General features: G+C 37.3%; 1 pseudogene; it reads left to right on the forward strand.

Annotated features, from left to right (window-relative positions):
• The first annotated feature begins 574 nt into the window (after positions 1-574).
• On the forward strand, positions 575-693 carry LOC120591581 (uncharacterized; annotated as a pseudogene).
• Positions 694-24,096: the final 23,403 nt, after the last annotated feature.

Below are 24,096 nucleotides of genomic sequence, written 5' to 3' on the forward strand. Positions count from 1 at the left end.
GAAGCTGCACAGGGTTTTGGTAGAGTTGCCTAAAGATGTGACATTGGGTCCTAGGAGGTTGTGGTAGGTGCAGCAATCATTGCATTTTTTAATAATTCTCTTTTTCTTGTTCAGAAGTTTTGACCAGTTAAATGTAGGGTTTGATGTAAGAAGAAAACAGCTTGCCATAAAGCTTGTTGAACAAATTGGAGAAAGATGTAAAATTCTTGACAATCTTAACCTTATTAAGAAAGGAGTATGAGGGACTAAAATTAATTTTAAATGATGCCAGCCTTGAGAGAGTGTCATAAAGAACTCCAAGTCTGGAGAAAACTTATGAAAACCTGGATACAATCAACTTTGTACTTGAACATGAAATATACTTCCTTGAAAAGAGTTTGAAAAAGAGAAATCCAAATTCTCAGAAAACAGTGTGTTGATAGATATGTGCATATATCACAAAATGATTATTACAGTAAGGTTAAACATTCACCATCCCACAGTTACCATTCTTTTTTATTTGTGTTGTAAAAACTTTTAAGATCTACTATCTTAGAAACTTTAAAGTATGCAATAGAGTATTAATTTTTGTTATGTCTATGGCCATGCTGCCCTGAACAAGCTCGATCCTGTCTGATCTTGGAAGCTAAGCAGGGTCAGGCCTGGTTAGTACTTGGATGGGGGACCGTCTAGGAAGACCAAGTGCTGTAGGCATAAAAAAATAATAATTAAAAAATAAGAGATTGTAAGCTGACAAGGTCCTTGCAATCTGTGAGGTCAACCAGGGGTTGCCTTGCCTAAAAAAAAATTGTTTTGTATCCTGCAAGTTTACTGAATTTATTTATTAGTAATAACAGGTATTTGGTGGAGTCTTTAGGGTTTTCTATAAATAAGACCATGTCATTTGCAAACACAAATTTTCCATCCTCTTTTCTGATTTAGATGCAGTTTAATTCTTTTTCTTGACTGATTGCTCTGGTGAGGACCTCAAGTGGGCATTTCTGTGTTGTTACTTGTCAGAGTTTCACTGTTACATGTGATGTTAGCTGTCGTCTTGTCATATGGGGCCTTTATTATGTTTAGGTACATTCCTTCTATATCCAATTTGCTGAAAGTTTTTATGTGAAAGGATGTTGAATTTTGTCAGATGCTTTTTCTGTATCTATTGAGGTGTTCATATGATTTTTATCTTTTATTCTATTAATGCGATGTATTACATTTATTGATTTGCATATTGAACCATCCTTTCATCCCAGGGATAAATCTCATTTGTTTATGGTGTATGTTCCTTTTAATGTGCTGTTGAATTTGGTTTGCTAATATTTTGTTGGGAATCTGTACATCTATATTTATCAGGGATATTAATTGGCCTGTAGTTTTCCTTTCTTGTAGTGTCCTTACCTAAATTTGATACCAGGATAATGCCAGTATTACCCTGAAGTGAGTTTGGGAATATTCCTTCCCTTTTAATTTTTTGGAAAAGTTTAAGAAAGATCGGCATTAATTATTCTTGAAATGTTTGGTAGAATTCACTAGTGAAGCCATCTAGTTCTGGGCTTTTCTTTGTTGGGAGTTTTTTCATTACTGATTCAAACTTGTTATTTGTTATTGGTCTGTTCATATTTTCTATTTCTTCATGATTCAATTTTGGTAAATTGTATGTTTCTAGGAATTTATCCATTTCTTCTAGGTTGTCCTATTTGTTGGCGTATCATTGTTTATGATAGTCTCTTATGATCCTTTGTATTTCTGTGGTACCTGTTGTAAAGTCTCTTTTATTTTAGATTTAATTATTCGAGTCCTCTCTATTTTTCTTGGTTAGTTTAGCTAATGGTTTGTTAACTTTATTTTTTTAAAAGAAGCAACAGTTTTGTGAACATTTTCTATCATTCCTATTCTCTATTTCATTTATTTATGCTCTAATCTTTATTATTTCCTTTCTTCTGCTAACTGGGTCCACATTTAAGCAGGGTGACTGGGTGAGCTTCTTGGTTTGGCAGGGCTGCTGGTTTTGTTCCCTGACATGGTGATACTGATGGCTGGATTTCTTGAAAGGGCAAAGCTTCAGGCTGTGCTCTGCAGTAGCGCTTGGTTTGGAGGGACTTCGGGTTGTACTCTCTGATTGGCTGCTTCCACTGGCTAGACTCTGCATTTAGGTGGGGTTACCAGCTGGACCTCATAGTTGAACAAGGCCTCAGGCTGTGCTCTGCAATCAGAGGAGGCCACAGTCTAGGCCCCAAAGTTGGGCAAGGCTATAGATTGGACTTTAAGATCAGGTAGGCCATTGGTTCTCCTCTGCTGTTGGGCAAGATTGCTGGATAGACTCTCTGGCTGGGTGGGACCTTCAGCTATACCCTGTATGGGTGAGGTTGGAGATGGTTCTCCATAGTTAGGTGAGGTCACTGTCTGGACTCCCTGGTCAGGTGGGGCAGCAATCTATTCTCTGTGATTGAATGTAGTCATGCCTGTGCTTTCTGCTTTGGAGTGAATAGGCTATGTTCAGAAATTGGGCTGGGCCATATGCTAGGCTCCACCGATGGTTGGGGTTGTAGGCTTTGTTTTGCAGCTGGGCAGTACCATAAGTTGGACATTGAGGCTGCCCAGCATCACTATTCAGGTCCCCTGTTTATTTGGAGCCAGAGGCTATGCTCAGCAGTTGAATGGGACTGGGGATTTATCCCCCTTTCCGGGCAGGGCTATAGAATGGCCTTTATGGCTTATATGGTCTGTTGGCTTAGAATCCAAATCAGGCAACTGAGCTCTCTGGCCAGGTGGGGCCACCAGCTTGGCTCTCCAGAAGGGCAGAGCTGCTGGCTGGGATCTGTGCTTGCATGCTGCTGTAAGCAGGAATGTGACCTGCCAAGATCTGAGTGCTGGTTACCTCCTTTTTCTGTCGCTCTCTGATCCTCAGTGATTGAGCTCCAAAGATCCCCCAGTGATCCCCATGAGATGAGACCTGAGTGCATCTCCTGGAAGGGTCCTGGAATGCTGAGAAAGCTGGATGCCCACCATGGGTTCTCTTTTTCTTGCTGGAGAAACCAGAGGCCCAAGGTTGCCCCATTCACGTGAAGCCATGCTGGTCTCGGGGCAGGGCAATTTGGTCCAAGTATAGCCACTTCTCCTAACATGCCTCACTCCCAGGTTCTGGAATTTTCACAATAGTGTCTTGTCTATGGACAGTTGCTAGTTGGTCTTGTAAAGGGGATTGAAGTTGAGAATGACTTATGTTGCCATCTGGAGGAGATCACACCAATGGTCAGGAATTTTTTGAGTTAGTTTTTTAATACAGTTGTTATTAAGTATTATATTAACATAATTAAATGAATTATATTTTTTAAAAATAATATACTTTCAAAACTCATTTCTTCCTAATTATTGTACTATATTTTGTAATTATTTATTCCCTTGAAGTTATTTACATCTATCATGGCTATATGATGAAAACACTGTACAATGGCATGTTTCTGTGTTTCTCTTCCCAACTCTGAATTCAATGACATTGTGTTCATAGCCTGAAATTAAGCATGGTGAGAATATTTATACCATAGGAATCAAAGACATTATAATTCAAGGCTTGGTTTGTTGTCCTGATTGTCCAGACTTAAAAAAGTAATAAAGAAAATGTTAATAATGCAAATTTAACTTACAAAATGTGTAATGTATATAGCTATTATATTGTAAAAAGCATGAAAAGTTAAAGAAATAGTCATCTAGTGTTCAAAACTATTATCTAATTCAACAAAAATTTGCTCAAAATGTTCTGACACACCTCTTTGTGGTTTCTCTTTCATCTTGCTTGGGATGCCTCCACTCCTATATCAACCAGCATTCATTTGGGAGCTATGTTATGTTTGTTCATTAATTGTACACATACGTTGGTTACAGATATAAGAGTTTGGGAAAAAATCAAGAAAAGCATTCTGTGAGAATTAATTGGCCATATGAAATTTATAATTGTATATTTTATTATTTATTAATCATGTGCTAATAACATTTATAGAGTATTTGTAATAAACTTATGTTTATATGTGCATGTGTATATATGTGTGTATGTATATGTGTGTGTATCTATCTATCTATCTATCTATCTATATCTATATATCCATCTATCCATCTATCTGTCTCTATCATCTATCTATCTATCTATCTATCTATTATCTATCTATCTATCTATCTATCTATCTATCTATCATCTATCTATATGCATGTACTCTTTTCCTCTCAGAGAGCACATTGCTTGTTATACATAATTTCTGATTATTTCCACACTGTAATCGGAATTGCATTTCATTCTTTATTTTCTGAGTCTGTTTCCTTAAAGTATATGCTGTATGTCTTGAGGTTCCTACATAGCATAGACCCTCTTGGAGATTCACAGGAAACCTTAAAAGCAGAAGGTGGAGATTGAAAGAAAATTCCTTTTTGTTTCCATTTCAATTTCTTTGAAATTTAGGAATTTCAAAATTCCTGAATACCTTTTTCTTAATACATATTATCATGTTAACCAAAGCTCTGAAAAGTCTTTCAGTGAGGAAGCCAGTTTAGCTTTTCATTAGCACAGTGTTTCCAAAACTTTGATCACTAACTCTTTTCTCTCTCTGTATGCAAATATTGATTTCACGGTTTGGAAAATGCTCCTTTAGAGATTGATCAACCAGGCTCATTTGTACATTGGATCTTTTATAACCAGGTTCCACAGCTAGAAATATAGTCCTCTACATACCTTGATCTTTTGATCAGTGGTTCAAAGGCATCTTTTTGAGTGAACGCTCAAATTATTGTTTTCTCACACAGAAGCAAATATGCTGTTATCAGTGCAATGTAAATCAGTGCAATGACTTTGATTCTCCTTGGGAATTCTGTAACCAATATTCTAGAGGTCATTTTCTGTAGTGGTTCTGATGCTTTGGACCCTGAATCTTTTTGGTGTAAACAATTTCCTTCCAGGAAGTTTTAGGCTTATGATGAGGAGTGGCACATCTCTGGGAAGGAGCAATACTCACACTGAAGGCTGGCTTTTCAGTACATTCACCCACGTGACTTTCATCATTGTGAAGACATTTAAATAATTTATCAACTGACATGTGGGAAAATATTACAGAAGCCATATTCACTGATTATTTTGCAACATAACTGGAATTTTCTTTCAATCTCCACCTTCTGCTATAAGTATTTAGCAAATGCTGTAGTATCTTGAATACCTTTTTCTTAACACATATTATTATCATGTTAACCAAAAAGCTCTGACAGTATATGTAAATTTTCAGGATGAGAAAGAATGAGTGGCAACAAGTGATCCAATCACAATCCAGACAATATCGTCAGCTCTGGGAATCTGATCTCAGCTGGAAAGATTCAGGTGACAGAGAACTACCTATGAGCTGAGGAAGCCAATCTATTTTATAACATATCTAATTGTTAGAAAGTTTTTATTTATATTGATTCATAATTCACCTGGTAACTTCCACCCATTGGTTCCAGGGCTGCGTTCTGGGGCTGCATAAAAAGACATTTATTCTTCTTCTACTTGGGAGTTCTATAGTATTTGCAAAGGCCACCATCCAATTCTTAGTTACTTCTCTTTTCCAGCCCAGTGACTTCAAACGCCCTTTGTATTTCCTTGTATGACTTCTTGCCAAACTGTAAAGCTTGCCTGCATTAATTTCACTTTGCAGCTATCACTTGATTTAGTCCTCAGGACAAAATTATGTACTCCAAAGAAGTTCCAGTCAGTATACCCAAGGAGATAGTTGGCTTTCGTATGTGAGACCCTGAAATTCTTCTGCCAACTTTAAGTAAGGTTATATTGAATCTTGGGCTTACAGCTATCTATCTAGTATCTAACTTTGTATAATGGGTACTAGTTGAGACACATTTTCTTTATTCTATCCTTGTATGGTCTCATTTATTTCCATCTTATGAGATTTGGCCTGTCATCCCTATCCATTGGCTGCTTTGAGAATTTACTTCTTCCATCCAACTCAGTATTTTTTTTTTTAGTTTTGTTTCATCTGCAGATTAAATCAGCCAGGTATCAATGTTTTTGTTCAGGTGATTAATCAAAACACTAAACCTGAAAAACTGTAAGGGTATTCTTTTTCTTTATCCTTTTAATGTTAATTTAAAATATAACAGTATGATCACATGGAGCTTTTGCAGCCAATGATTTTTATTCTATTTTATGAGATTGTATAGAAATTGTGTTAATAATTTTAATGAAATCGTGTTAATAATTTTAATGGTTTATATATTTTGGACTTTTAATAACTATTTAATATAATGCTTCAAAATTCTTATCATTAGATTTTAGAATTTAAATATTAAATTCTAAAACCTAAATGAAAATGAGTAAGTCTAATATTTATTAACAAGTGTTTCAAGAGGCACAATAGTTTAGAATCCAAACCTTTAAAATAAAAGGAATACTGAGTGTAATTTATGGTTTCCTTACCAGTCTATTGATCTTTTTTGATAAATTTGAAGTTCAAAACCATCTTGATGGTTCTCATATAAGCTTCCATTCATAATTCCTTAAGTTTATCGAATAATTTAGGTGGAGAGGGCTTGGAGAAAGACCTACTGACAATTATGCTTTCTAGTTTATATTGAATGGATGGTGAGAAACAGAGTATGCTATTGTTTGTGGTTTTCACTTTTATTTCCTTCAAAATAGAATGAAAGTTTTTAGTATATGGGGCACAACAAGCAGACTGACTAATAGCAACCTCTTTAATATATTTTAGCTCATCTTTTGAAAACACAGATCTGGCCAAGTTTTAGGATGTAAGGTAAGTTTATTGTATACTAGTAATAAGTGAATCAGATTACATTGCTTTTCTACTTAAATTCTCCAGTTACTGCTTATTTTAATAAGCAAGAAATATAAACTCTTTATCTTGACTTTCAAGAGCTGATCAGATCTGCCTATCCTAGTGTCTTTCCTCTCCAACTTAATTTTCTACCTCAACCACCTTTTTTTTTTTTTTTTCCCTCAAACAGGATGAGTTCCTTTTGCCCAAAGACTTTGCACCAGCTTCTAGCAAACATCTCCCTGGAGGCTATAGAGCCGGAATTTTGAGTGTCCCTTTTCTTCTCACATTTCAAGGTGTCAGCTCAAAAGCTGCCTTCTTAGAGAAGCCTTCTCTGACTACTCTACTAAAATAAGTCTTCTTTCCCCCCTAGTTGCTCTTTATGATACTACTCATTATTTTCTTTGTCTCTAGCCATAGAATGTAAGTTCCGTGAGAGTAGAGACTATGCCCTATTTATGGCCATAACCCTATTACCTGGAACAATGCCTGGCACATAGTAGGCAGAGAAAAAAAAAATCTTTGATAAATAAATAAATAAATAGATAGGTAAACAAACAAACAAACAAATAAATAAATTCTTGTAGTTCCAGGGGATCAGTGTCTACTCCTTGCTCTTCTTGTGGTTCCTTTTAATTGGAAGTTTACGTAGGGCAGCAATAAATAAGAGATGAGTCAGAAATAATACAAATGTTGACATAATCATGAAGTTTCCAGAAACAAAGATTGTCTTTCAAAAGATGATCTTCTCCCCTAATTTAAGAGCAACTAGAAGTTACTGGATAGAAGTTACTTAATATTTCATCTCTAAGCTTCTAAATTAACCTCTATAACTTTCCTTTCTTCCTTCTTTTCCGCTGAAGAAGGAAAGCGCTGCTACATCTGTGTGAAGGTCATCCTTCCATCTGAGTTCTGGATCCCAGCCTATGCAATCTTTTTTGGGATCTTGGTCCGTTGATTATCCCTCCTCTCTCTAGTATCTATAACCACTCGCCCTCTAATTGTTCTTTTTCAGCGGCATTTCAACGTACTACTCAAGAAACATCCATCTTTTAGAACACATTCTTTTAATCCCTCTTTCCCTTCCCCCATTCCAGAAAGCTCTGTCTTTTTGATAAAGGACATCACTTGTAAAATTCTTAATCTTTTAGCGGGAAATGATATGAGACATCTCTTGCAGAGTTCTTCATTTTTTTTTTAGTAAACCTAGTTAAGTTTTCTTCCCTCCTTCCTTTGGGAAAAAGGCCCTCTTCCCCAAATCCAGATAATGACCCTGAAACTGGTAACTCAGGTCCTCTGGCTTTTGATAAGGATCATCAGACCATCATGCAGGAATGGCCCAAGGCCAGGCAGGGTCCTTAGAGTTCGACAGGAGAAGGGTCTTTAGGCCAAAGGTTTTTTTAATTCTTTAAGAAATATATTAACCAAGCCTGTTTTCTTTTACTCACTTAATAGGCAAATTAATAATAGAAATTAATAGATATATGATTTAAACAACAAGTTTGTATCTTCTTTTCCTTATCTAGGGACTGAGGCATCACTTCAGTAGGAAACCCAAGACCCTGCCCTGACTGAGACAGAAAGGGAAAGAGCTCCATGAAACCCCACTAGGCGGGGATGAGGACCCTTCTCAGCAGGAAGCAGATATAAAGAAGAGGCTTCCCATCCCTCAACATCCATACTAATAATAAGGAGATTCATGGCTCTTAGAAAAAGAGTTAGGCAGGAAAGTTAGATAGGGGGTTTCGAGTCTGCCTGCGAAGACACTGAGGTCATCCTATTCTAGGAAGGGTCTGCCCTAGCCTGCCCACAATTAAGCAAGCCAGAAGGCTATTTTGGGCTAAAAGTAACTCATACCAGGAAATAAGTGGGTAGAAAATTGGGTACCAGTTTTAGCCAGTCACTCGTACCTATGCAACGAAGACCCCAACAACCTTCAACTCACCTGAGTCTCATTATACCATCATTATAACAGACTGAATTCTGGTAGCGAACATGTGCAGAAAGCGAATGAGGAATCACCGAGTCCTGTCAATCTTAATTATCAATTGAGGAAGCCCACTCCTCTAAGAAAAGTGACCACCCACAGCAAATAGGGATCAAAACCCTGAAGGCTTTGTCACCAGGCCTTTTTGAGCCATGCTTCTCTTGCTCAGGCCCGCTTCCACGTCTAGAAGTGTACTTTCCCTTCTAATAAAGCTTTTTTTCTCTGCTGTATTTCGGTATCTTGCTCAATTCTTTGTTTGAGACATCAAGAACCTGGACAACACACCAGGAGAGGATCCTTGCTCTCTGGTAACATTTTTACATACCATATAGGAAGCATCGTGTACACTTTATCTGTCCCTGCTTTATCTACTCACTTCTTGACCTACTGTAGTCCAGTTTCTGTCCCACTGCTCTGACCAAGAACACAAATAGCCTCCTTGCTGTCAAGTCCAATGATGCTTCTTAATCTTTATCTTTCCTCATCTCTTCACAGCATTATCCAGTCTCTCTTCTGGAAATATTATCTTATATTCATCTTCATAAAATTATAGTTTCTTAATTGTCCTCTGAATTTTATGACTACCCTTGGTCCTTTTTACTTCTATCCCCAAAATGTTGATATATCATGGGGAATCCGTTCTGCACTATATAATCTTTGTTTATTCTATGCATACTCCCCAGATGATCTTCTTAACTCCCATAGCTTTCCTTCTAACTATGTATTGATAATTCCCAAATCCAAATTTAAATCTTCTGCTCAGATATCTCCTGAGTATCAAATATATATATATATTTCCAGCTACTCGACATATCTGTTTGGATGTTTTACATACAACTTAGCTTATAAAACAGTGGACAATGGATAGGTCATCTTCCTCAGCAAAGCAGAATACCTTTTTATGTTCTCTCAGGGAATGGAATCTCTACCTACTTAATGAGACATATTCAAGTCTGAAAGTTATATTTAATTTCTCCTTATCTCCTGCCCCCAACATCCACTCAATCTTTATGTCCTATTGAGTCTAACTTCCCAGCTTCTCTGAAATCCATCTACTATCTCTATTTCTATTCTTACCATCCCAAGTCAGGTTGTTACCTTCTCTGAAATAAATTACTGGAACAGTCATCTTAGTGGTCTCTCCATCTTTAGTCTAAAGCTCCAATCTATTCTCCACATTGACACCAGTGTGATCTTTCTAAAAATTTGTACTTAAAAAAGATTTTTTAATCGTTTCCCTTTAGTCTCAGCATGTTTATAAAACCCTGCATGATCTTACTCTTCAGTATTTTCTCTCATGAAATTTCATCTTGTACTTTATGTTCCAGTCGGCCAGTATTTCCTTTTTCTTTTTGAATATACTATGTACTACCCACTCCTTTTCCCCAGCCCCGTTTACTAAGGTAGCAACATCTTTTGGGCTCAGCTTAGTGCTTCTGTTGGGAATCAGTATCTGCTAGACTATGTGGGTTGTAAGCCAGAGAAACAGACTCTTTCTTACATACTAAGAAGGATTGTTCAGAACAGCACAGGGAAGAAATCATTCAGAATGGCACAGGGTAGTGCAAAGAAACAAACAAAAGCTAAAAACTCAGGACTTGGGAGGGACATGAATGAAGACAGTTCCGGAATCTGAAGGGTAGGAACCAATGTATTATCTTTTAAGCTTCTGTCATTAGAAAACCTCCAGCCATTTTTGATCTTGTATCAGTCTACGCAGGATTAATATTTCTGGGAGAAAACACTTGATGGTTGGTTTAGTTTGAATCACAGGTCCACAACATGAACAGAAGGCTGCCCTTGTTGTTAATGGGAAAGTACCCGGCCTGCAGTGAAACTGGAATCATTCTCCAAAGGGCAATTAGGTGCTAGTGCTCGGAAAGAAGGAAAACGATGCTGGGTGGGAAAACCAGAAGATGACCACTACAACAGTGGTTCCAAATACCTCAAATTTAAATTCGGTGGCCTTTCCATGCGCTGCCAGAATTGTTGCCTGATTTTTTTTTTTTTTTGTAGTGCTCAGCCTGTTTGTTCCCTGACTGGATGGTTAGCTTTATTAATACAGTGACTGGCACTTAACAGATAATCCATAAACATTCGCTTAATATAGGATGAAAAGAAGAGATTTAAGTAGATGCATAAAACATGTTTTGAAATGGCTTTAGTTGCTGCTTGGTCTATGTTATATAATTTTAAGAAATGAAATGGAAAGTTTTTGAAAGATCACCAATATCAAGTCAATGTAAATTTACTTGAACATAATATTGTGAAGAATCTAAACTTCTTGTGGGTAAAGAAAGCATTGTTTATATTTTTGCATTTTATTTTTTAAATATACCTCATATAATACTTACTATAGAATTTACATAAAAAATTCTCTCAATGGGCATTAATTGAATTAAGGCTTTTTCTTTGGCATTTCTTTTTCGTGGACATTTCTTTAACATTCTAGTAGTAATATGTTAATCTTAAGCATATCCTAATGCTTTCTCTCTTTTTCCTTCCTTTGTGTATGTGCTGTTTCAGTTTTTAATACCACTAATGACTTTGAAATGGGACATTGACTCAGAATTAGTGACAATCAAAGTGTTAATGGTCCTTGCCTCTGTGGCCTATCAGCAGCTCATCTTAGCTGATCATTAGCTTCCAGAAAATAAGCTGGATCAGGCTTTCCCAAGATGTGGCCATTTAGAAAAGATTCCTAATTGTCATTGAAACCTCTCACTCATCTTTCATTGCTTTTTCTATTTTTACATCTTCTTGGCTCGTGCTTTTGATGGAAGGGGTAGAGGTCTATGCCACTTATAGTGGGTAGTTAATAAGAGTAATAAAAAAAAGAGAGAAGTAGAATAAAGTATTCAAACTTAATTCACATACACCATAATAAAATCATGGAACTTAATTGCCAGAATCAACCTTAGAGATCATCTAATCGAACCTCTTATTTCTCATTTTAATAAAAGAGGAAAGTGAGATCTAGGGAGGCTAAGTTCTGTAAAAGGAAAAACAAACTGTAGGCAAATACAGTTTGCTTCTCTAAGTATTTATGAATCCTTTCTGTTATTGGGCTTTTCACCATAGATTCATCTTGATGAATCAGTTTGCAAAATAACAGTGGTGAATGAAAGCAATAAAAATTTCATTAATGCAACAATCAATGGTACAATTTGCACTTCTTGATTGGTGATGCTCTGGAGATTGTCATCTTCAAAAGACAATAGTAAACAAAGAAAAAAACAGACAAAAAAATTGGAAATGACATCATGGGGATTAGCCAAAATGCATTTTCTCCTGGAAAGTATTATGATTCATCTAACCAGGGTTTAGCAAGGAGTCAGTTATAGAGATGCTATATTCCTTCTTTTTGGAGAGATTTAAGTAATCCTTAATCTGTTTGTCTTGCATTGATTTATAATGTACTATTTCTGGATCTGTTTGCCCTGGGCTTCATTCCTTGCTCTTTCCTTGCTCTGTTCTGTGTCACAGAGCATGGGCCACTTTTAGACTGTTTCCTCCAGGCTCCCTTGTTAGCTGGACAAGGTTTCCTGGACCCGGCTCTTATCAGTGTGTGAGCTTACTGTTCATTGTTCAGACTCCTGTGAACTGGTTGTTAACACCAGTTTACACCATCATTAAAGATTAAATTATCAAACTGTACAATTAAATAAATTATATTTAAAAGAAAAGGTGATATATATTCCACGAACTTATAACTTCCTAAGTATTTTACTACCTCTTTTCGACTGCCTCTGCTCTAGAGATTATTTATGGTACTACATTTATATGAGGGAAACACTATAATGATGTGCAATTGTGTATCTCTTCGCAACTTCTAATTCAGTGACTGAACAAGTCACTTCAAACTGGCCAGGTGAGAGTATTTACACTATAATATTAGTGTAAATAATACAGTAATTGGCGAATGCCATAAATCAAGGCATTTTTTTGGAGAGTTAGGTGTTAACTCGCTGTTGTCCAGTTGCATTTGGCTAATGGGAAGAACCAAGGGTGTTTTGGAAGGTGGAGGAAAGGGTGAAGCATGGGTTTTTCAGCTCTCCTGTGGCCTGTGGGACATCCTCTCCTTTTTCTTCTCCAGTTGCACCTCTGGCATTGTGCTATTGCTAATCTTTGGGTTGCTTTATTGTCTGCCATTACCATTAAATTTCTCAGCTCTTCTATGACCCATGTAACGACCAACCCCTTGCTTTAAATTTCTGCTGTATTAAATATTTGAATGATTTCCTTTTTCTTGATCAGATCTTGTTTGATATACACAGCAAATTTATTTAAATAGGTATCTTTTTTTCAGTAGCATTTTTATGTTAGAGCTTACCTAATTTAAAATAATATGCAGCATTAGAAATGGAAGACCCTTTCTTTATTCAGGTGAAGAAGTAAAGATCCAGAAAGGCTACGAATTCATCCAAGGACCCACAGTAAGTTGAGAAAAGGCAATAACAGCTTCCCTAGCATTTGCTGAGATTTATGAGACACACATTAATATTTTGAACTAGAGCTGATATAAAATCTATTAGAATTGTTGAATTCTTCCAGTACTTTTCTGAGACATGATTTTTTTCCCCTCACTAAAATACATGCAAATAAGCCAATATCAATTTTTAAAGGCAGCTCACATGCTGTCTTTATTTATTTACCTATTTTTTGTTTGTTTATGTAGTCGTGGTAGCTTAATGATGCCCAGAATGCTAAATTTGGTAGAATCAGCATGATTTTAAAGTATTGAATTGATTTTTGAATGTCAAATTGACAGTCAGCCATCTGTTTTGCTGTCTTCCAGAAACAGCCTATTGGCTATATAGCTGCTGTTTCTGGGTTCTTCTATATTTATGAAGGTCCATTAACTTATTTCTTATAGTGACCAAATCCACACACTTCTATGGGACACAGAAGGAAGCAGATGCAAGGAAGAACAGTTTCTTCTTTTCCTTATGGATTTGAATAATAAAGAGAAAATGGATTTCATTTAGGGAATGACAGTGGTTACATAGTTCATCTCATAAAGAAGTACTGATTTTCAAATTCTGCTAAATTGCCTAGATTATAAACACTGCTCATGTAATGTGATATCTTGTAGGCCTCTTTTAGTACTCTGTTATTAAAATATGAAAGAGCACCAATTAAATTTGCCTACATAGAAACATTTATATTAATGCATGATGATTAATTATAAGTTAATATGTTCTTTCAGAAAAATATTTTAAGGTGGCATGATGATAAGGTTGTATTGATGATTATGTTAGAGCTTACCTAATTTATTTACCTAATGTATTGATGACCTACACGGCCCCTTATTAATGTCATCGAAAGTCAGATGTGACACATTTTGGAGTGACGTGCTGGCAAGCCTCGCAGGCTTTCCACAAGTGTCATACTCACCTTTGGCCACAAGATGCCGCTCAATAATCCATTATGATTTAGGTTCTTTTGTTACAAACCAAATGACATTTCCATTTATTTTACATGCTCTCCAATTACATATTAAAACTCATAGTGGGTGGGTTGGGGGAGGAGGAGACCTCCTCTCTGAAGACACTTTTTAACTTGTGTGTGGGCAATCGATGAATAATTTCTTTAAGATATACAAATTCAGGTTGAGAATTCTGATAACAGAAGTGTTGCATCCTGTTTCTCTGCTTGTGTATGTACATGTCTACACCCGCCTTGTCACCCACCCAACCTTTTCTGTTTAGTCACTAGCACCATCTGCCCCCAAATGAAGTAATTTCCTGCAGGCCCTTGCTAGCAACACACAGAACAACCTATTTATATAACTATTCAAAATGTCAAAGGATTATCTTAAAATGAAAATACAAAATCAGTTTTCTGTGTTTCAGGGAGCAATTAAGTAGTCACAACATGGCAGTCCATAGATGAAAGCTGAAGAAATGATCATTTGCAAAGGTAATCACTGGAAGAAGATAACTTTTTCCCTAAGTCCTTGTCTTAAGCTGGAAAATGAAATCATAGTATGAATATTCTCTTTGATAAAGATGGCTATGGTCTTTAAATTTTCACATCAAATTTGTGTTACATTCAAATTTATAGTTTTTTGAGACAATGTTTCCCTACAAATACTTTTTTTTTTTTTTTTTTTTAATGACCAGTGTCTAAACAAATAAAGACCTATGAGCATAAGGCAAGGGTGGTCATATGATCAGAAAACATTCTCTGAGAAGTGGAAGAGTCAGATTTAGATAAGAAGCAGCTATGTAAGGAAATCTCCACTAACATTTGTAGGAAAGTTACATTGCCATTTGGCAATGACAGAGCTGATCTGGCTCCTAGATAAAACAGACTTCCTGGGTAGTATGATTTTGGTGATGTCAAGAAATAACTCTCAACATAGTAGGTCCTTAGCAGGTCCTTTCATTTTGGTATGAGTTGTTTTTTACATACTTTGGGCTCAGGTGTCTGAGCACAGGATTTTAGGTGATAGAGATTGATGATCAATGGAAACAAATATATAAGACCCGCGGTGGTGGGGAGAGGAAAGAGAATAAGCAGCAGATATGGAGTGAGAATGACCTGGAAGTGGAAATAGAGGATGCTCTAGAAAAAGCCCCACCTACTGCATTGTTCTTCCTGTGATCTGTCTTTAGGACTGGATCAACTTGGTGGTGAGAGCATCTAGTAAGGTAATAAAAAATGAATGGAGAGGGTTATTAACTGCTGAGTCTTGTGGGTCTGCTTTCTCATTTTATATCATTTTGTTTTAAGGATATGTATTTGGCTCCTTATATCACTGATATATCATACTCTTCCCTTTATTCTCATTCATTCATTCATTCTTGTAAAATCATCCATTCAATGACTATTTATCTTATACTTACTATGTGCCAGGTATCGGGTTAGATACAGTGGATATGAAGATGAAAAACATTCAGTCGTTGGATCTACAAGGAGAAAATCACTGAAACTATTATGCGGAAAAACACTCATTTTTTTCTTAAGAATATTCTAACCAATAGAATAAATGCTAAATTTGGCTTGATTTGGTATAGGTTTTATTTGTTATAAAAATGTTACAGTGAAAAAAAAATAAAGAACTTTACTTCTTTAGACCAGTAAGTTCTCACTCACTCACTTGCATAGGAATCACCCTAGAATTTTGTTAAAGTGTAGATTCTAATTCAGTAGGTCTAGTGTGACACTTGAAGTTGTGCATTTCTAATAAGATGGACAATGCCGCTGGTCTGGGGACGAGTCATGAGGCTTTAGGTGGACCTACTGTGGGGTGATTAGATAGCCAGAAAGAGAGATGTTTTTTACAGTGAAATGAGCCTCTTCTACATCAAAAAGGGAGGAAGTGTTAAGACAAGTCTCTCTAAGAGTAGGACAGGATCTGTTTATGATGAATTGTTAGCTGTCACCTGACTTTCCGCACAGGTTTTCAGGATCAGACATAACATACTACACACCAGGATACAGGTTTTCTCCTAGGAGGGGTACAGATCATCATCGCCTGCATCACTGTTTTGAAACATCACAACCGAAATGGCTTTTATGTTCCTACAAGAAGAAGAAGAAGAAAAAGGCACTGCTTTTGAAGGGAAAAAATAGTTTTCCGATAACCCACATTAACTACAGGGGTCATTGTGGGTAAAATGAATGGGATTAGAAATCTGCTAAAAGCTGCAGTATATGGTACGCTGTGACTGACAAGCCTTTTGCTGAGTAGTTACAAATGGGACTAATGGTTTAAACTTGTTAGTCATTGTCAGAGGCTCTGATCCTTGAGTCAGCCATGGAAGCTATGGCAGAAATCGATAAGGCACCACTTTCTGCAGTGAACTGCTAGACCATATAGATTGCCTGGAGGGAAATGCTGAGTTCCCTCCCAGGCTGCCAGATGAAAGCAGGCAGCTAAATCTCCAGGAAGATTGACCATACTGCTCAGGGCAATTAGGCCTTTCACCACTTTGAATGATGATTATGAATGGGGGAGAGGGTTGGGAAAGGGAAGGGGAAGACAGCGCTATAGGACAAACTGAAAGGTGGAAGCCATTTTGGGGAGCCTTGTCAGTTTCATGGTCACTGAAGGGCATTTTTTTTTCCTTTACCTTGTTCAGATTGTTATACAATGAATGTTCTGGGGCTGCTGCTTTTTTCTTTCCTTTATTTTTCTTCAGAAGCTGGAAAAAGGAGGACAGACGGTAAGAGCAACACTTGGTTGCTGATAAACCGTATACTACAGCTGAACTTCATTAATCCGTCCAACCTCTAAAGCTTGAGGCCTGAGAGCCTGTTGGAGGCGGGCTTCCTGTTGGGTGCATTTCAAAACAATCACATCCCATTGTTCAGTGCCTTTTTTGGGTGGAGCCCTGCGAGGGTGCCAAAATCATCAGCGAAAGAAAGTGCCTGTTCGCGCAACAATTATATCAGCAATTATATCAACAATTATATCAGATTATCAGCAGGCTGCACAGGGAGAGGTGCTGGGGCCCATTTGGCAGGGGGTTCTGGTTTGGAGAGGAGCCCCATATCTGATGCACGCAAAGCTGCACCCAGTGTTATTACGAGAGCGGCCAAGTGCTCTACGGCTGCCCAGGCTGCGGGAAGCCCAGATGTGCATGAGGAAAGGAACTATAGGACACGTGTGAGGCTTTACCCTGGTTCTCTGCTGAAAAGCAGAACAGCTCTACCTCGTCCTGAAGAGTTTCTGGCCTCTTTCTGCCTCATTAAGCTGGCGTTTCTGCTCAAATTTCAACAGAGGGATGTACCTCCTTTCCACTGTTCTTGTGGAATTCCATTCTCTTTCTATTATTAGCTTCATGATTGATTTGTTTAATTTTTTTCCTTTTCATACTAGTCTCTGGCTCCTATTTTACTATTGACTTAAGTTATATTGTAAACCATGTTCTGCTAAGTATTGTTTACCTGTCAAGTGGTTGGGGAGGCAAGATGTTGTGAGAATAATCCCAAATTGCTACTCTGTAGGAGGGCTGTCAATCAGGCATTCTTGGACCATTTCATCACTCTGGCGAATCCAGCCCTTGGTAGAGAGTGTTGAAAAGTCTACTTTTTGAAGTTTGCTTGGCTGCTGATAACTGGAAAAAGGTTTGCATCTTGACAATATATACATCAAGAATTCAAATGCCAATGTTCATTAAGACAGCAGTCCCCCAATTTTTGGCACCAAGCACAGGTACTTCTATGAGACTCTAATGCCTGATGATCTGAGGTAGAGCTGAGGTAGTGATGTCAGCCCTGGGGAACGACTGTAAATACAGATGAAGCTTTACTTGCGCACCCACAGGTCACCTCTTGCTGTGTGGCCTGGTTCCTAACAGGCCACAGCCCACTATTGATCTATGGCCCAGGAGTTGGGGACCCCTGGTAGAAGACAAGAAGATACTTGGGGGCTGTGAAAGGTCTTTAATGAAAGTGCTCTCCTCTGTGTGAGGACAATTTAGGAGAATTTTTTTTGTTGCCCTTTTCTATTTCAGGGAAAGAGTGGTTCAGGCTCTAAAGGGGGTAGATAATAGGGCATTTCTTTGCTCAGCCTCAATTCACTAAACATCTATGAGACATTGCCCACTGTCAGAGACCTCAGCCTCAATGGCTTCCAGGCAGATTGGAGCCTACCTACTCATGATCCCACAAGGATGGATCAGCCACTTATGAAAACAAAGGGGAATTATAACTACTACCGTAATCTTAATCACAATCATAAGTAAAATAAAATGAAGCAATTTATTTCATTTGGAAGATTCTTTTATAAAGTAAGTGAATATGACCTTCCCCAACCTCCTTTAATGGCATGAAATGAGAATTTTTTTCTGCAAATCAAGTACATTTAAAAGGAGCTATTAACTCTTCTAGGCAACTAGGGAATTACTGGTTGCTTCAAAAACCAAAAACCAAAATGCAAAACAACAACAAAAAACAAAAACATAATCAGAGAACTGTTAAATTCTAGAAGAATTTATAAAATTCAGAAAAACTCAGGAATATAGTTGCTTTAATAATATTCATTTTAGCCATGGTTATTCTTAAATCACAATTCTACTGAGGATGACAGGGTGATATTCTAGAGTAGCGGTCCCCAACTTTTTGGCACTAGAGACTGGTGCTCCTACGAGAATCTAATGCCTGATGATCTGAGGTGGGCTGAGGCAGTGATGCTAGTGCTCAGAAGCGGCTGCATATACAGATGAAGCTTTGTTCATTTACCACCTGCTGTGCGGCCTGGTTCCTAACAGGCCACGGTACCGGTACTTTTAGTTTTGATTCTAATCCAGAGTGTTGTGGTGAGAATTTGTCTTGATCTTCGTGCTCGTCTTTATTCACTTGTAAAATGGAAGACTTCACTAATCAACCTTAAGGTCCTGTGGTTGGCAGAATAATACCCCCCCTCCCCCCCGCAAAGAGTCTATATCCTAGTCCCCAGAACCTGTGAATATGTTGTGCTACATAGTAATAAGAAATTTTGCAGTTATGATTAAGTTAGGGATTTTAAAATAGGGAGATTATTTGGATGATTCCAGTGTAACCACAAGGATTCTTAAAAGATGGAAGAGACAGAGGAGTCAGATAAGGAGGTGTGACTACACAAGTAAAGTTGAAGTGATGCAATGTGAGGACTCAATCTACCATTGGTGGCTTTGAAGATGGGTGGAAGCCATGAGCCAAGGAATGTGGGTAGCCTCAGAAAGCTAGAAAAAGCAAGAAAATGACTTCTCTAGAGCCTCTAGAAGGAAGACAGCCCTGCCGGTGTCTTGATTTTAGCCCAGCAAGACCTATTTTGGAATTCTGACTTCCAAAGCTGTAAGATAGTGAATTTGTGTTGCCTATAAGCTACTAAATGTTTGTTAATTTGTTACAGCAGCAATATAAAACTAATATAGAACACTTTCAGCAATAACTTTCTATGAAACTGCACATGCAATATATGGAGGGTCACTGGAAAATTCCAAATCAGGTAGTGATATATACAAAAAGATGGCTACTAGTAATAATTGTGAAATTTAAGGCTGACTGAATATAAGGCATGTAAAAGCTGAAACCAGTCAGGAGGTCAAATAGAATACTAGAACCCATGAAGGAATAAAGGATGAAAAAGATGTTTGAGGAGGAAGAAGCATACTTTAGCATTTGCTTACACTTAAGCTACTTGAAACAGTTCAAGAATTTTTTTTTCCCTTTAATTGGCAGAATGGAGAATGTCAACAGATGTGGCTTTAGAAGAAATAGGATCTCAGAATTAGAAATGACCATTGAGATTGATCTCCTTGTAATGAATGTCAAAATACATTCTATAGCAATCCTAAAAAGTGTTAGGATATTGTAAATGATATGCAGAAGTCCTTGTATGCATTCCTTTAAGAAACCTGTGAAATCTCTGGAAAACCGGGAGATCATTGCCTATTATCCAAGAGTATCTAGCACTTTTTCCTCTCAAGCAAATCTAATGAAGTTACATGGGTAACTGTAACCTCCCAGTAACACAGGATATGGAGGTTACATTGGGCCATGAACAATTAATCACCGATATGGCATAGCAGCTTGAATATGGAAATTCTAAAGTTTCTACATGTTGATAAATGGCCAATTTATGCTAAGATCCATCAAATGTGTTGGGGCATTTAGAACTATCACTGCACAATCATGACATGGTCATTATCAGACAGCAAATAGTCTAAAGAAATGACATGCCTCAGGAAGCAAGATTTGCCAGCGGAGCCTGCCTCTTTCTAAACTCAGTGTGAGGCCGACTTGCTGTAAACGAAGCCATACAGCATGTAGATTAGCTCATGTGCGGCAGCTGCATGGCGGAAAGCAATTATAACACACAGGCAACTCCACACGCAGGAACTAGCACCTCCTGAAATATGATCACCTCCGCTTCACTACAGAGGAAGATGCCAAACTGAAATACACACACAGCCGTAATGGAAGAGACCTGAATATATTACAGCAGGGAGCTGGGGTTGCAGCTAAGCATTTGGCAGAGACCGTTGTTGAAAACTCTTTTAGCTCCTCTGAACTCTGAAATAAGATTCTTCTAGTGATAGCACGGTCCACTACTCCTTTGTTTAATGTGGACATTATGGTTTTCTTTCTGTTGATTGTTCTAGACATGACAATGACTTCCTTCCCATTGGCATACCCTTTTCCTAGAGGGCCCTTTTCTCAGAAATGAGTGAGCATCAGGCCAGAAGGGCAGACTCAGTGGTCTGGATGATTGATGGAGACCAGACCCAAGCTGAACCAAGCTAACTCTATCTCCAATCCCCCACACACAGTTTGAAGACTTGTTTAGTATTAGGATATATGGTGATTTAAAGCTGGGCCTGGGGTGGTCATTTTTGGCATGTGCTCAGTGAAGCAGAAATGGCCAGTATGCAGAGTAAGAAGGAGCCCAGTAGATATACAGACACATGGACCAGAAATATCGTGGTCTAAAAAGGATAATTCAGTAACCTTATGATTTTCCATTTCCTAGTTAATCTCCTGTGAGGCCCTGCTATAATTTCTTCTCTTGGTTTATATGAGATATTTGTATATTCTTTCATAAATGCTTCCTTTCCTTTATTTTACTTTGAGTGGCTTTCTGTTTCTGGGACATTGATTAAATGACACCCCATGTCCCTGTACAGCTTTGGCTGAGAACTTACCACCATGTACCAGAATTTGTTTTGGTGATTTAGGTATATCATCTTATTCAATGTCTTTCACCAACATTTAAAGGCCGATACGGTTATTTCAAAAATTTTTTTCATGAGGAAATAGACTTAGAAAGGTTAGATAATATCTTTAAAGTCACACACTTGATAAGTGGAGGAAGTGGTGATTTCTATTGAAGTTACATTTGCATTGAAATTGATTTTACATTTCTGTGGAATCATTAAACCACCTACTATATAGTAAATGATTTATGCTATAATTTGAGAACAGAATCTATGTTGAATTACTGAATCAACTTGGGAATATGACTAGAAACCAAATCATCTTTATTTAAAAAGCTAACACTGCCTATGTTTACTTGAGGGATGAAAACTTGCACAGGCCTTAAGGAAAATAGGCTATGTATAAGGATCTTTCTGGGGTACAGAGAAGGGGTTAAAGCTTTAGAAGTGTTACCTAGACTATTTATAGCCTGTTCTTGTTTATAGCTTGCTGATGTATCAACTCTGTGATGCTACAAGGGTGAAAAAGACCACTGGTTATTTGGCAAATTGCTCATCCTAGCCTCTTATATGAAGATAATCAGAGAAAAGATTAGCATTATTTTACCTAAATCAAAGTGTTCTGATACTCCTCTTTCTCTTTTCATGTTTCTTTTGAGCATAAGGAAATAAATGTATTCCTTAACTGGTAACATTCAGGATCTTTGTTCTCTTTAATTTTTATTTTGCCTTTTCCTTCACTTTAGCTTTTCTTACTATAATGTTTAAGACCATGTAAAATCTGGACACAGTCAATGTCTTTTTCATGGCCATTACTACCCTTTATATATTCAATATTCCAGCCAACTGAATTGCTTGGAGTTTTTCATAAATTCCTGTGCTCAGTCTTGCCTCGCAATTCACTTGCCTCTCCAAATCTAAACACATAAATATATGGCCTGTCCTTCAAGACTCTGTTAAAATATTACTCTTTCACAATGAAACTGTCTTTGATTACCACACCACTCTCATGATCCCTAATAATGAAAACCTAGGTAGGATAGTAATTTCTGCACATGCCTTACTGCACTATAAAGCACCTGGAGGGCAGGATAAATTTTGATCTAATCTCTCTATCTTCCCTAAAACAAAACACCTTTCATGAAATAAGTATTCAATAAGTATGTTAAATTAATAAACAAATAAGCAAATCTTTTATGTGGGGTAATATTAATGTAGTTTTGATCTGATATTTATGTTTTTTATCTCCTGAAATACAAAGATAGAGTGTACACATTTGTTGTACCTAGCATGCTTTCGTTTTATCACAATACATGTTTATTTAGTGAATGAGAGACTAAAGAAACAATCATTGAAAAATATTTTCTAATATAATTCTTTGAAGAGGAAAAACACTGAATTGCTTACTTTTGAGTATTACCTGTTCTTTTTAATTATGTAGAAGCACCCTTGGTTACATAGGCCCTGTAGGCTGGAGTTGATGGCCACTGTATTGATGTAATATGTGGAGTATATTAGACAGGATGCTTAGTTCTAATTAATGTGAAATGCTGGCCGAACTTGCTTTAAAAAAAAGGGCAAATTATTAATACACTTTATAAGAAGTCTAGAGGTGGTATAGCTCCAAGATGAGTTAAATTCATGTCTCAACTATATCAAAGACCTACATTCTATACTCTTAGCTTATTGCCTTTGTTCCTATAATAGCTAAAGTATTCATGATTTTAGTGGTTCTAATAATCATATGCAGGCACAATACTATCCAGTGGAAAAAAAGACAGGACTTCTTTTGAGATTTTTTTGACAGAAGCGCTACAGCATTTTCCTCCTTATTAGCCAGAGTTGACTGTTCCTAAACCACTTTGGGTGAAGGCATTGTGATTACCATAGTTGGACTAGACTTTGAAGATTTATCTCTGATTTCAGGATAGGGTCACCATTACCTCTATGAGGTATGTCACGCAATAAAATCCAGATTCTATTATCAAGGGCAAAATGTGTAATGGTTTTTTGGAAGGCAACACTAGTATTTGCCACAAAGAGAATAAAAATATTCCTTTATATAGATCAGTGATTCTCAATTGTGGAGGGTGGAGAGATGTGGGCAACTTTGCTCCCATACCATCAATGGCATTTGATGATGTCTGGAGACATCTTTGGTGATCACAACTTGGAGGAGGGGGAGAAGCTGCTACTGCCTTCTGGTGGGTGGAGGTCAGGGATGCAGCCTACAATGCATAGGACAGACCCCACAAAGAAGAATTAACTGGCTTTAAATGTCAATGCTGCTAAGGTTGAGAATCTTTGACATGAATATAACTGCCCTTTGGGGCTGACATGTTGTCTAAAAATCTCACTATTTATTCATAACATTGACTTGAGACAATGATGACTACTATTCATATATATTTTACATTGGAGGAATAACACATGAATGAATTATTATCCAATCAAACAACAGCAAAAAGTTTTCATCAAATTACCTGGCCAGCCACTTAGCAAGACCCTAGGGAAGTGAATGTGACATATTACAGCGTAGATTCTGACAATGAGACTGAAGTCAAAGAAAAAAATGAGTCAGGAGACCAACCTGTGACAGGTACAACCACTATTTTCTTTACTGAATGAAGTAAAAAATGACCAAAAGTCAAGAAAAGGGGGAGAAATACTA

The sequence above is a fragment of the Pteropus medius genome, unplaced genomic scaffold (genome assembly GCF_902729225.1).
Source record: "Pteropus medius unplaced genomic scaffold, Ma_sr-lr_union100, whole genome shotgun sequence".
NCBI classification, from domain to species: domain Eukaryota; kingdom Metazoa; phylum Chordata; class Mammalia; order Chiroptera; family Pteropodidae; genus Pteropus; species Pteropus medius.